The 14,254-nt window shown below is 36.4% G+C and overlaps 1 protein-coding gene and 1 pseudogene across 1 annotated transcript in view; one reads left to right on the top strand and one right to left on the bottom strand.

The window, feature by feature from the left end:
* STAG1 (STAG1 cohesin complex component) overlaps nt 1-14,254 on the top strand; it is a 392,478-nt gene that overhangs the window by 43,512 nt on the left and 334,712 nt on the right. The gene's annotated exons all lie outside the window — the stretch shown is intronic.
* Nucleotides 1-14,254, bottom strand: part of LOC109389230 (AP-3 complex subunit sigma-1 pseudogene) — a 29,469-nt pseudogene that overhangs the window by 11,567 nt on the left and 3,648 nt on the right.

Here is a 14,254-nt window from a genome sequence, read left to right as displayed (position 1 = left end):
AGCCCAGCTCCAGCTTGAGCTGTTGTTCAGCATCTTAGCTGTAGAGGGCAGTGTCACTGGCCCTCATATGTGGGATCCGAACCGGGGCCCTCTGGTGTCCCAAGCCTGTCCCAAGCCAGTTCTTAACCATCGCGCCACTCAGCCGGCCCAGTTCGTTTCTTTTTATTGCTGAATAATACCACAGTTTATCCATTCACCTGCTGAAGGGACATCTTGATTGTTTCCAAGTTTTTATGGTCATCAATAAAGATGCTATAAACATATGTGTGTAGGTTTTTATGTAGACATAAGTTTTCAGTTCATTTGAATAATTTTCAAGGTGTGTAGTTCCTGGATTATATGGTAAGAGTATATTTAGTTCGGTAAGAAACTGCCAAATTGTGCTATTTTGCATTCTTGTCATCAGTGCAAGAGAGTTCCTGTTGTACATCCTCTCCAGCATTTGATATTGTCTGTTCCAGATTTTGGCCTCTCTGATGGATGTGTAAGGGCATTTTATTGTTTTATATGAAAGTATATTTACATATGCTTGTATTCTATCTGTTTATCTTCTCTGGTGAAGTAGCAGTTCAGATCTTCAGATCCTTTGTCTTTTAAAAAGTAGGATTGTTCGTTTTATTTACTGCTGAGTTTTAAGAGTTCTTTGTATATTTTAGGTAAGTCCTTTATCAGATACATGTTCGCAAATATTTTTTCACAGTCTGTGTCTTTGCTTATTCTCTTGACTGTGTTTTGCAGAGGAAAGGTTTTTAATTTAACAAAGTCCAACTTAATAGTGTTTTCTTTCATGGATCATGCCTTTGGTGGTGTATCTAAAAAGTCATCTCCAAATGCAAGATCATCTAGATGTTCTCCTGTGTTATCTTCTAAATTTTATACTTCTGCATTTTACATTTAGGTTGTGATCTGTTTTGAGTTAATTTTTGTGAAGTGTAAAGTCTTTGTCTAGCTTGCTCCGCTCCGCCCCTCGCCCCCTCTCCTTCCCGCATCTCTCTTCTTCTTTTCTGCATGTGGATGTCCATGTGTTCCAGCAACTTTTCTTCATTGTATATTTATTACCTTTGCTCTTTTTTCAGAAATCAACAGTATAGTTGACTATATTTGTGTGGGTCTATTTTGGAATTCCCTATACCCTTTTGTTAATTTAATTGTCTATTCTTTTGCCAATATCACACTGCCTTGATTACCATAGATTTATAGTAAGTCTTAAAGTTGGGTATCATCATCTCCTGACTTTCCTCTTCTCCTTGAATAACTATTTATTTATTTATATTTTTTATTAGTTTCAGGTGTACAAAACAATGTAATAGTTAGACATTTATATCCCTCACAAAGTGATAACCCCCTCCCCCAATCTACTACCCCTCTGACATCGTATGTAGCTGTTACAATTCCATTGACTATTCCCTATGCTGTACTCCACATCCTGTGACCATATATATATATATATATATAAAATTATAGTTGACATTCAGTATTATTCAACTTCAGCTTCAGGTGTACACTGAAGTGGTGAGGCATCTATACCGTCCATGAGGTTGTCTCCCCAAATAAGATGTGTCCATCAGATACCCTACAAAATCTTTCTTCTCCTTTAATATCATGTTAGCTATTCTAGTCTTTTGCCTCCCATATAAGCTTTTTTGTGTGATAGTCACAAAATAACTTGCTGGGATTTTGACTGAAATTGTGTTGAATCTGTAGGTCAGTTGGGGAAGAACTGACTTTTTGACAATATTATTTCCTATCCATGAACATGGAATAGTTCTCCATTTAGCTCTTTTTGGATTTCTTTCATCAGAGTTTTGTAGTTTTCCTCATATAGATTTGTCTGTTGTTTTAGATTTATAAGTATTTCATATTTTTGGTGCCAGTATAAATGGTATTGTGTTTTTAATTTGAAATCCCAGTTGTTCATTGCTGATATACAGGAAAGCAATTGACTGTTGTGTATTAACCTTGTATACTGCAACCTGTTATAATTGTTAGTTTTGGAGGTTTTTTTGTCGGTTTCAGATTTTCTACATAGACAATCATGTCATTTGTGAATAAAAGCAGTTTTTTCTAGTTACAGTGTTGAAAAAGAGGGATAAGAACGGACATCCTTGCCTTGTTCCTGATATTAGTGTCTTATTTCTCACTGTTAAGTATGAGGTTAGTTGTAGGTTAAAAAAAAAAAATTGTGCTAAAATACATATATCACAAAATTTACCATCTTATTTTTTTAAGTGTACATTTCAGTAGTATTTAGTACTTTCACATTGTTGTACAACCAATTCCAGAATTCTTTTCATCTTGCATAACTGAAATACTACTCCCTATTTTTCTCTCCCCTCAGCTCTTGGTAGCCGCCATTCTGCTTTCTGTCTCTGTGAATTTGATGGGTCTAGGTATCTCATTTAAGTGGAATTATACAATATTTGTCTTTTTAGGCTATTTCACCTACCCAGATGTCCTCAGGGTTCATCCATATTGTATCATATGTCAGAATTTTCTTCCTTTTGAAGGCTGAATAATATTATATGTATATACCACATTGTTATCCATTCATACATTGTTGGGTACTTGGATTGCTTCCACCTTTTGCTGTTATGAAAAAGATTGCCCTGAATGTGGATGTACAGATAGCTCTTTAATACTCTGCTTTCAGTTCTTTTGGGTATATACTCAGAAGTAGAATAGGGTCATTCGTGTCTTTAATTTCTTTCAGCAATACTTTATAGTTTTTTAGTGTACAAGGCTTTTGTCTCCTTGGTTACATTTTCTTAAATTTCTTATTCTTTTGATTTAAATGGAATTGCTTTCTTAACTTTATTTTCAAATTGCCCATATATGGTGTATAGAGACACAACTATTTATGAGTGTTGATACTGTATCATGCAATTTTGCTAATTTTTTTATTGCTAAAAGTTATTTTGTGTGAACTTTTTAATATTTTTTGCATATAGTATCATGCCATCTACAAACAGAGAGACAGGTTTACTTCTTTTCCAATTGATGCTATTTATTTATTTTCTTACCTAATTGATGTGGTTTCTAGTACTTAGGACTTACAGTACCATGTTGAATAGAAGTGGTGAAAGTAGGCATCCTTAACTTTTTCCAGATTTTAGAGAAAGGCTTTCAGTCTTTCCATATTGAGTATGATAACAGCTTTGGATTTTTCATGGCCTTTATTATGTTGAGATAGTTTCCTTTAATTCTTAGTTTGTTGAGTGTTTTTAATCATGAAAAGGTGTTGCATTTTTTATTTTTTATTGGGGAACAGTGTGTTTCATTCTAGTTGTGGAGGGTGTACCTCAGTGGCCCATGTGGGAATTGAACTGGCAGCCTTGGTGTTATGAGTACTGTGCCCTGTGCTCTAACCACCTGAGCTACCCAGCCGTCCCAAAAGGTGTTGAATTTTGATAAATGCTCTTTCTGTATCAATCGTGATGATCTTATAATTTCCCCGCACATTTCATTAATGAGGTATAACTACCTTGATTGATTTTCATGTGTTGAACCATCCTTGCTTTCTAGGAATAAATCCCACTTGGTGATGGTGTATAATTCTTTTAAACTACTGAATTCAGTTTGCTAGCATTGAGTCTTGAAATATTACAAATAAAGTTATTTTTGTTTATATAATGCCAATATCAGTAAATGACAGGGGCTTTGTTCATTTTTAGATGGAGAGTTTGTATAGCTTGCTATTTCAGTTCTTACTTATGAGCTCAGGCTTATATGTTGCCTTGTTTAGATTATTCCTGAGTTAAGGGGGTATATTGTTCCCCTAAGGCGACAGGCAGATTCATAATATAACTAAAGGGCTTAATTTCACATATGACAGTTCATTTAAATCGTACAAGTAAATATTGATAAGTTTGATAGATTTTAGTTCCAGTATAAACGATGCATATTCTGTCACTAGGGCATAGGTAAATTGATTCTGAACTATAATTCTCAGATGGATATAATTTTAGTCAAAGTGATATAGCAAGTTTAAATGATTTTCTTTCCCTCAGCAAAGTTCAATTGATATCTCATTCATATTTCAGATTTATGTATTTTTACCACTTTTTTGTGTTACAACTACTTAATTTAGTTTTCATTATATATAGTATGTGTAATTCTTTCATCTTTATATTGGACAAAATTTATATCTTGACATACCTGCCTAAAATTAATTATTTAGCTTATTATTATTTTTTTTACATAAAATCATTAATGGGAATTTATCCCCCAGTGCCATTCTTTTCGGCTTGGCTCTCAACTTCTCCTTTCCATTGTATCTACCCCCACTCTATCCTAAATCTGTGTAAATAGCATTGCATTATACAGAGGGTGCCAAGAAAATGTATACATATTTTAAGAAAGGAAAAAACTATTAAAATTGTAATAATCAATATATACTGATACCAAAAGATGAATACAAGTCATGTGTATACATTTGGCACCCCCGGTATATCGTGTCATATTTATACCTCTGTTCACATAATCTTATACAGATATTTGTATTCCCAATTACATATATAGGCTTGTTTTGCTGATGAGTTTTAGAAAATGGTATCATTATATATACTTTTCTTCAGCTTTCTGTTTTCACTAATAATGCCTCAGAGAAATCCTGCTTCTAAGGTATAACTCTGCCCTCCATCTCAGGCTTAATTAACTCTAATTCATTTTTTCCATGACTGCATAATGAATGTTTCATGGCGTGTTATATAATTTTTTTTAAAGCCTTCACACATTTATGGGAATATTCTGTTTCTAATTCTTTGCCATTTTAAAACTGTTGCATCTTTGAATATTTGTACTTACTTTCACATGCTTTAATTTCTGTGGGATAGATTTCTAGAAGTTGAATTGCTGGGTTTAAGAGTTTTTAATTTTTTTATTTCAGTAGATGTTGTCAAATTGCTTTCCACAAAAAATTTCCACTAGCAAAGGTGTGAGAATACTTTCTTCTGTATCACTGCCAGGAGCTGGACTATAGCTTTGTAAACATTTGCCAGCTTAATATGTGTAATGTTATATCTCATTGTTACTTTTAATTTGAATTTCCCTGAGTACTAATGAGTTTCAACATATTTTCTTATGTTTCTGGACATTTGCTTTTGCTCTTTTGTGAATTGTTTTTTTGATATCCTTTGCCCAAAATCTTTTGGGGTTGTCTTTTTCTAATTGTAAGAGCTCACTGAGTGTTAAAACATTAATACTTTATTACCTGTGTTGCAAATGTTTTTATGTTTTCCCAGGTACAAAAACTTTAAATTTTCATATGAATCTCTTTATACTTTTTAGTTTTGAGATGTAAATAAGATGTTGCCCAGACTTTTTTCCCCATAAAATTTTTATTGTTTTTATTTTTTATAATTCACATTACTAATCTTGAGGGGTTTTTTGGTATGCTTTTAACATTAGGGCACACAGTTCTCTACATTTTTAGGGGTCGTCTGTAGCAGTTGGTTTATTTATGAAAGAGGGAAGTAATTATTGAAGATTCCATTTAGCTTTTTTTTATAACAGCCTTATTGAATTAGAATAGACATATAATAAAGTGTACATATTTAAAGTGTACAGTTAAATTTTGATGTAAGTGTACACCTGTGGAAATATCAGTGAACCACATTAAAATACTTTTTTTTTTTTACTTGTTTCCTTTTTTTGGGCGGGCTATGATTGACATATAACAATATTGTCATATAACGCATAATGACCACATAGACGATGGTAGTCTTATAAGATTATAATGGAGCTGAAAAATTCCTATTGCCTAGTGATGTCATGGCCATAGTAAAGTGGTAGCGCAACACATTACTCACGTGTTTGTGGTGATGCTTGTGTAAATAAACCTGTGCTGCCAATCATAGAAAAGTAAATTTTGTGCACTATATTATAATAATAACAACACTATATAATAATAATAACAAATGACTTACTGGTTTATGTATTTACCGCACTATAGTTTTATCATTAGTTTTCTACTTATAAAAAAAACCAGTTTGCTGTAAAACAGGATGCCGTGTTATGCTGGCAGCAGCCTCATACATCTTGTGTTCATTGCATCTCTTGATTGCATCATTTTCTATTGTACTTAATTTAATCTCATGGTTTTGGTACAGTAACATGCTCTACAGGCTTGTAGCCTAGAAGCAAGAGGCTGTACCATCTAGGTTTATGTAAGTATACTCTGATGTTTGCTCATCGACAAAATTACATAACCACGTATTTCTTAGAATGTTGTTAAGTGACACATGACTGTATATTAGTTTTAGGTGTACAGCATAATACTTCTATATGTATGTGTATTGTGCAGTGAGCACCACTGTAAGTTTAGTTAACATTCATCACCACACAGTTACATTTTTTTTCCTTTTGATGAAAACTTTTAAGACATACTCTTAGCAACTTTCAGATATACAGCACAGCATTAACTACAGTCACTGTGCTATATATTACATCTCTAGGACTTATTTTATAACTGGAAGTTTGTACCTTTTGACCACCGTCACCCATTTTTCTCACCCTGACCCCCTGTCTCTGGCAACCACCAATTTGCTCTGTGTATTTATGAGTTTGGAGCTTTTTTTGTTTTTGTTTTATTAGATTCCACATATAAGTGAGCTTGCATGGTATTTGTCTTTCTCTGCCTGACTTACTTCACTTAGCATAATGCCCTCAAGGTTCATTCATGTTATCACACATGGCAAGATTTCCTTCCTTCCTTACGGCTGAATAATATTCCACTGTGGAGTGTGTGTGTGTGTGTGTGTGTGTGTGTGTGTGTGTGTGTGTGTGTGATGTTTTCTTTTTCTTTTCTTTTTTTTTTTTTAGCTGAGCCATCCTGCTACCTGTTGGCAGCTCAGCGGCTGCTCAGCTTGGGCTGGGACTCGAACCGTTGTTGCTCAGAGCTCAAACTCTTGAGCGAGCTCTTAACCAACTGAGCCACTCGGCTGGCCCTTGTGTCATGTTTTCTTTATCCATTCATCTATTGATGGAGACTTGGGTTGCTTCCATGTCTTGGCTATTGTAAATAATGCTACAGAGAACATGAGCATGCAGGATACCTCTTCGAGATATTATTTTTGATTCCTTTGGATAAATACCCAGAACTGGAATTGTTGGATCATATGGCAGTTATATTTTTAACTTTTCGAAGATCCTCCATACTGTTTTCCATAGTGGCTGCACCAAATTACATTCCTCCGAACAGTGCACAAGGGTTTTCTTTTCTCTACATTCTCGCCAGCACTTGTTATCTTTTGTTTTTGATAATAGGCTCCTAATGAATGTGAATTGATATTTCGTTGTGGTTTTGACTTGCATTTCCCTGATGATTAGTGATGTTGAACATCTTTATATATTAGTTGGGCATTTGTATGTCTTTTTGGGAAAATGTCTGTTTAGGTCCTCTGCCCATTTTTTAATCAAATTGCCTTTTTTTTTCTGCTATGAGTTTTTTGTATAGTTTAGATATTAACCCTTTATCAGATATATACTTTGCAAATATTTTCTTCCATTCAGTAGGTTGCCTTTTCATTTTGTTGATGGTTTACTTTGTCATGCAGGTACTTTTTAGTTTTATGTTGCCCTGCTTGTTTATATTTGCTTTTGGTGTCAAATCTAAAACATCATCACCAAGACTGAAGTCAAGGAGCTTACACATCTATGTTCTTTTCTAGGAGTTTTATGGTTTCAAGTCTTATGTTCACATCTTTAATTCATTTTGAGTTAATGTTTGTGTATGCTGTAAGATAGTGGTCTGGTTTCATTCTTTTGCATGTGACTGTCCAGTTCTCCCAGCACCATTTGCTGAAGAGACTGTTCTTTCCCCATTTTATACTCTTGGCTGCTTTGCCATAAATTATTGACCATGTATCTGTGGCTTTATTTCTGAGCTCTCTATTCTGTTCCATTGCTCTTTGTGTCAGTTTTTATGCTGGAACTGGACTGTTTTGATTACGATAGCTTTGTAATATAGTTTGAAATAAGTTAGCATGATGCCTCCAGCTTTGTTTTTCTTTCTCAAGGTTGTTTTGGATATTTGTTATCTTTTGTGGTTCCATACTAATTTTGGGATTGTTTATTCTATTTTTGTGACAAATGCCATTGGAATTTCGATAGGGATTGCATTGACTCTGTAGATTGGGCAGTATGGACATTCTAACTATTAATTCTTCCAGTCCTTGAGCACGAAATATCTTTCCATTCATTTGTGTCTTCAGTTTATTTCATCAATGTCTTATATTTACAGTGTACAGGTTTTTTTATCTCCTTGGTTAAATTTATTTCTAGATATTTTAGTTTTTTGATGTAATTGTGAATGGGATTGTTTTGTTGATACTTCTTAAAGTCAAGTTTATTGAGGAATAGTGTTCATTCAGTGTGTGAAGTTTAAGTGTATGGTTTTAGTTTTGACAAATATGTATATTTTTGTAACCACCACCAACACAGTCAAGATGTAAAGCAGTTCTAGCACTACAGAAAGTTTCCTCATGTTTCTTCACAGTTACCCTACCACCACTCTTATCTCAGGCAACTATAGTTCTGCTTTCTGTCACTGTATATGACAGAATTTTTAAATATAATTTCATATAGATAAACTCATACAATTGTTTTGCTTCCAGTTTCTTTCAGTGAGGTGATACCTTTTTAATAGTCATGCATGTTATTGCATGTATCAACAGCTTATTCTTCTTTATTGGTACATAGCATTTTGGTGTATAAATGTATTCAATTTGTTTATCCTTTCGTCTGTTGTTGGATATTTAGGTTATCAGTTTTGGGTTATTATGAATAAATCTCCTTTTGAACTCTGTGTGGACACAAGTTTTCTTTCCCATGAATACTTCAGTGTACATTGCCTACAGATGTCATTTCTCCGATGGCATTACCATTATTAGGCCCAAGAACAATAGCAGTAAGTTTTTACTTATAAATTAATATTTAGTTTATACTCAAATTTACTTAATTGATTCCAAAAGCCTTTCATAGTAGCTCCCACTCTGCATCTCGTGGGTGTGAGTAATTGACCAAGTTAAGGCCCATAGTTGTTGTCTTTGTTCGTTCATTTGTTTTATTTATTTATTTATTTATTTTTATTGGGGAATTGGGGGGATGGGAACAGTGCTGGGGAATTGGGGAAAGGGGAACAGACAAGTTGCTGTCGTTTTGTTCTTCAATCTAGTTGTGGAGGATGTTGCTTCACCGGTGGCCCAAGTTGGCCCCATCATTGCGCTCTTCTCTGGCGAGGCAGATCAGTCGCCGGCTTCTGGACGGCCGCTCACTGCGGCTGCTGGCCGCTCACGCTGGCTGCTGGCCGCTCACGCTGGCTGCTGGCCACACATGGTAGCCCATGGCAATCCACTGCCACAGGGACTGCAGCCCACGCCGTCGCCGGCGACTCAAGGCAGCCCAGCTCCAGGTTGAGCTGTTGTTCAGCCTCTTAGCTGTAGAGGGCAGTGTCACTGGCCCTCATATGTGGGATCCGAACCGGGGCCCTCTGGCATCCCAAGCGAGTTCTTAACCATTGCGCCACTCGGCCGGCCCCGTTCATTTGTTTTTTAATCTAGAATAACTCTCTCTTTTCCTCTAAGATATTTACTTTTTTTTTTTTAAGTAGGCAAGACTACTTTTTATTTTTAAATTCCCAACCTGTTTTTTTCCCATTTGTTTCAGAGGTGTTCTTTAAATTGTTCCACTATCTTTTGTATTTCTTTAGAACTGAAAACATATTGAATGATTGTGTTTGCTGACAACTTTTAGTTTTAACTAGTTTGTACCTTCAATTTCTTCATCTGTGACAAAATTGAGTATGTACTGAGCCAAGGAGGAATAGATATTTATTTTCTTACTTTGGAGAGGCAAAAAGAGTACTAATTATAATACAAGTAGAACATATGAAGTGTGGTAAAAACATGTGGTGAATGTTTAAATAAAAAAAATTTATTACAGTAAAAGACACATTGCCATTAAATCCCCTCGCTTCGAAAACACTTATCCCATCGTCCTTGCCACTTTCCAAAGCAGTTCTGGAAGTCCTCTTTCGTGAGTGTCTTTAGTTGTGCTGTCGTGGCTGCCCTGATGTCTTGAATCGATTCAAAACGTTTACCCTTTCAGGGTCATTTTGACTTTGGGGAAGAGCCAGAATTCAAAGGTGCCAGATCCGGGGAATAAAATGGATGAGAGCACACACATATCATAATGTTTTTATTTGACAGAAACTGCCGTTTCAGAAGTGATGTGTGGCAAGGAGCCTTTCTGTTGTGATTGAGAAATATAGTGAATGCTCCTGCCGAGTGCCATCTAGTGGAAAGGCAGGGATCTTCAATATGGGAGGCGACGGGTCAAGCCTTAGTAACAGTGTGTGACAAGTTTCAACTTGTTTGGTGCAGTGAATTGTGTGTGAGCTATGGTTGAGAAAAAGTGTGTTTTAAAAAGTGTGCTGTCGGGCCGGCGAGTGGCGCATTAGTTAAGAACTGGCTTGGGATGCCAGCTCTGAGCAGCAGGGTTCCCGTTTGGATCCCACATGAGGGCCAGTGACACTGCCCTCTACAGCTGAGATGGTGAACAACAGCTCGACCTGGAGCTGGGCTGCTGTGAGTCGCCGGCGGCAGCGTAGGCTGCAGCCCCTGCTGCAGTGGGTTGCCACGGGCTACCGTGTGTAGTCAGCAACCAGCGTGAGCAGCCAGCAGCCGCAGTGAGTGGCCGTCCAGAAGCCAGCGACTGATCTGCCTCACCCGGGAATAACGCAATGATGGTGCCATCTTGGGCCACTGAAGCAACATCCTCCACAACTAGACTGAAGAACATAAGGACAGCACCTTGTCTGTTCCCCTTCCCTCGATTCCCCAGCTCTGTTCCCCTCACCCAATTCCCCAATAAAATCTTAAAAAAAAAAAAAATATACATCCCATAGTTACGTACGTGCTTGTTTAAACATATAATACATGTGGAAAGATACAGACAGAATTGTTTACAGTGGGTCCTGTTGCCTCGGGTCAGCGGTTGTAGAAGTCTTACTTTCATGAATGTATTCTTATTTACCTTTTGACCGCACGCCTCAAGTTAAGGTCTGTTTTGTCAAAATGCATATTTGTGTGTACACACACATCCATTAAAATACTATTTCATCTTAACCAATGCTTTTAGCAGGAGCAATACTTTTCAGTTTGTAAGTTTCATTTTGTGGGTTAATCTGAATTCTCATGATATTTCTATTATTCCAGTTAGGCACATGTGTGTTGGCTAGAATGCCAGCTACAGGCCAAGGGGATCCTTGTTTTGGTAAAGAGTAATAAAAAAGAGAAGTGTTTGAGTGAAAGTGTAGAAATGTGCTTTATTGGTGAATGGATTATATGAATCAGCTCATGTTTCAGTGGCTCAACTTACTACCACCTCATAAGTCACTGAAGATGAGAATATTAATTTATTTCTTCATTTCTTTGGCTCTGCACTTCCATCACTGAGTTCATTTATATCTGCTCATAATTTCGGTATATTTCTCATTAAAATCCTTCTTCAAGATCCCTTATATTTTTTGAGTCTTTCTCAGTTTATCTTTACATTTTCCTTAATACTATCAAGGGAGTTATCTACAGATATGTTGCATCCAGATATTACCTTTTAACCTAATTCTTATCTATCCACATTTGTGAAGTTAGGGGGCTGAATTGAGAACCAAATAGAGTATGAGATAGAGTTTATCATAGGTATATGCAGCATTTGGAAGAGAAAAATCATGAGCTATATGATATATACACTATTTTCTATGAATCTCATTAAAAAATTAAGAGCCTCATCATTTTTTGTGTTGTTTCTGGCCTAGTCTTTATAGATGCAAAATAAAAACAAAGGAAATCCACCAAGAGCTGCAAAACCATCCATTATTGAAACCCCTGGTGGTCTCAATTAACACTTATCTCAGCATGTATTGGGATACATGACTTCTTTTTGAGAATACAAGTTGCTGAAAAGAAAATCTAGAGGTTGTTTTTAGCTCTGTAAAGTGAATGTACTGTGGTTTTGTTAAAACAGGGTCCTGGTGGAATGTGTGAGTTCTGCAGGAGCCTTACCAGTGTAGTCTAAAAATCACTTAATTATGAATCAGTGTTTATCCCTGGTGTTGCCACTTATTTTCTCAGTGATCTTGGCCTCATACATCAAATTGTGCATTTATTAAATGGGAATACTAGAAGCTTTCTCTGGGTTGGGAAAACTTAAGAGAAGAATATGCAATTATGTGGTTTTTACCACAGATGTTGCTGCTAATATTGAATGATTCTATAAAATTGAAATCGTTAGTGAATTATTTGTTAATTGTTTTTGACATTTATGTATTGAAATCATTAAACATTTCCTGAAAATCATGTGATACGTTTTAGTTATTTGTGTGCTACTAATAAATGCCATCATTTCATTAGTTGAATGTAAACATGCTAATGGCAAAATTAATACATATATTGTGTTTTTATAGGCAGAGTACTTTTTGAAGTGAATGCTATAATTTGCAAATGTGATTTTATTAATAAGAGGCCAAACAATTTTCTATAGTAATATAGCTCTTAAGTTGTGAGAAGAGTCAGTTTATGAGTTCAGAGCTCTTTTTTGAACATAAATTTTTAAGAGTTTGGTTTTCCTTAATACCAAAATCTTGTAATGTGAATTACGTAAAGTACAGAAAATACAAGTAAGCAAACCAAAAAAAGTTTTAATCTCACCACCCAGTAGGTAACCATTGTTACAACATTTTGATGTTTATCTGTTCAATCTTTTTTTTGTGTGTTGCAGGCTCAGGCTTACACACAAGCAGAAAAGTTGATTCTAAATAATGTTTGTTTTTTCAATTAAAAGTTATTTTGTGACAGATGATTTTTGAATTTTTTTTGTAGCAATGTGGTCCCTTTGTTCAGACAGCTCTTGAGAAATGCAGCATATAAAACAGATCAAAGTGGAGCTGCTCTGGTGGAAGATGGATGAAAATACAGAGCCTCAGTGTTGGGCTTTCTTCACTAGCCTCAGCAGTCTGCCTTGGAGAGGTACCTCTGAAGAACTCTAGGGCTTCCTGCAAGATGCATAGTTGAAAATTATTGCTGTCTAACATTTTTAATGGCTGCAGAGTATTCCCTCATGTGGGCATCTGTTACAGCCCTGTAGGTGTTCTGTTTAGATCTCCTTTAAAAGAAACTTGCCTTGAGAAATGTTGTTAGCTGACAACCTCCAGATACAGAGCCTTTGAGATTTGCTGCAGCATTGAGCCATGACCACATTTCTCACTGGGCAGCTCCCTGCCAGTAACTGAGCATAGCAAGACAGTAGGGTCCTAGCCATTTCTTCCCAACTTGGGAGTTATCTAAGGGCAATCTTTGCACCTGAGCTCCCTATCCGGGCAGACCAGAGCTGCACTGGCTTGAGGCTCACATAGCCATCAGACCTGTATTGAAAGCCTGAAGGATTTCTCTGTTTACTCAGTTCCTGCTCTATCTCCTCTTCATTCTTCATAGGCATTTTCACAATGAAATTTCTTAAATTTCTAACATTATTATGGGTCTGCTTCCCAGAAAACCTGACATCACACATCTAGAAGGGGGCGTGTGTGTGTGTGTGTGTGTGTGTGTGTGTGTGTTTAAAATAAGTATTTTTAAGAGTTATAGATATATTTCCATAGTTTAATAAAAGCAGAGAAATGTATAAAATAAAAGGTAAGGGCCGGCTGAGTCGCTCAGTTGGTTAAGAGCTCGCTCAAGAGTTTGAGCTCTGAGCAACAGTGGTTCGATTCCTGGCCCAAGCTTAGCAGCTGCTGAGCAGCCAACAGGTGGCAGGATGGCTCAGCTTAAAAAAAAAAAGAAAAGTAAAATATCCATCCCTTCTCCAAACCCTCAGAAAAACACCTTCACATGTTCATTTTTATACCTATGTCATATTCTCACTTATACCATTATCTCTTTTCTGTTTTTAAAAAAGATTTTTTATTGGGGAATTAGGGAGGGAAACAGTGTTGGGAAATTGGGGAAGGGAAACATTGTGTTTTTCCAGGACCCATCAGCTCCAAGTCAAGTTGTTGTCCTTCAATCTTAGTTGTGAAGGGGGCAAGCTCAGCTCTAAGTCCAGTCGCCGCTTTCAACTTAGTTGTGGTGGGGGCCAGCCCACCATCCCATATGGGTGTTGAACCAGCAACCTTGCTCCTAAGAGCATGAGCTCTTGCACCAGCTCAGCTTGGGCACAGCTCACCAGCCCATGCAGGAATTGAACCGGCGATCCTGTTGCTCAG

This window comes from Hipposideros armiger, unplaced genomic scaffold (genome assembly GCF_001890085.2).
Source record: "Hipposideros armiger isolate ML-2016 unplaced genomic scaffold, ASM189008v1 scaffold_226, whole genome shotgun sequence".
Taxonomy (NCBI): Eukaryota; Metazoa; Chordata; class Mammalia; order Chiroptera; family Hipposideridae; genus Hipposideros; species Hipposideros armiger.
This window is presented reverse-complemented; position numbering and strand designations above follow the sequence as displayed.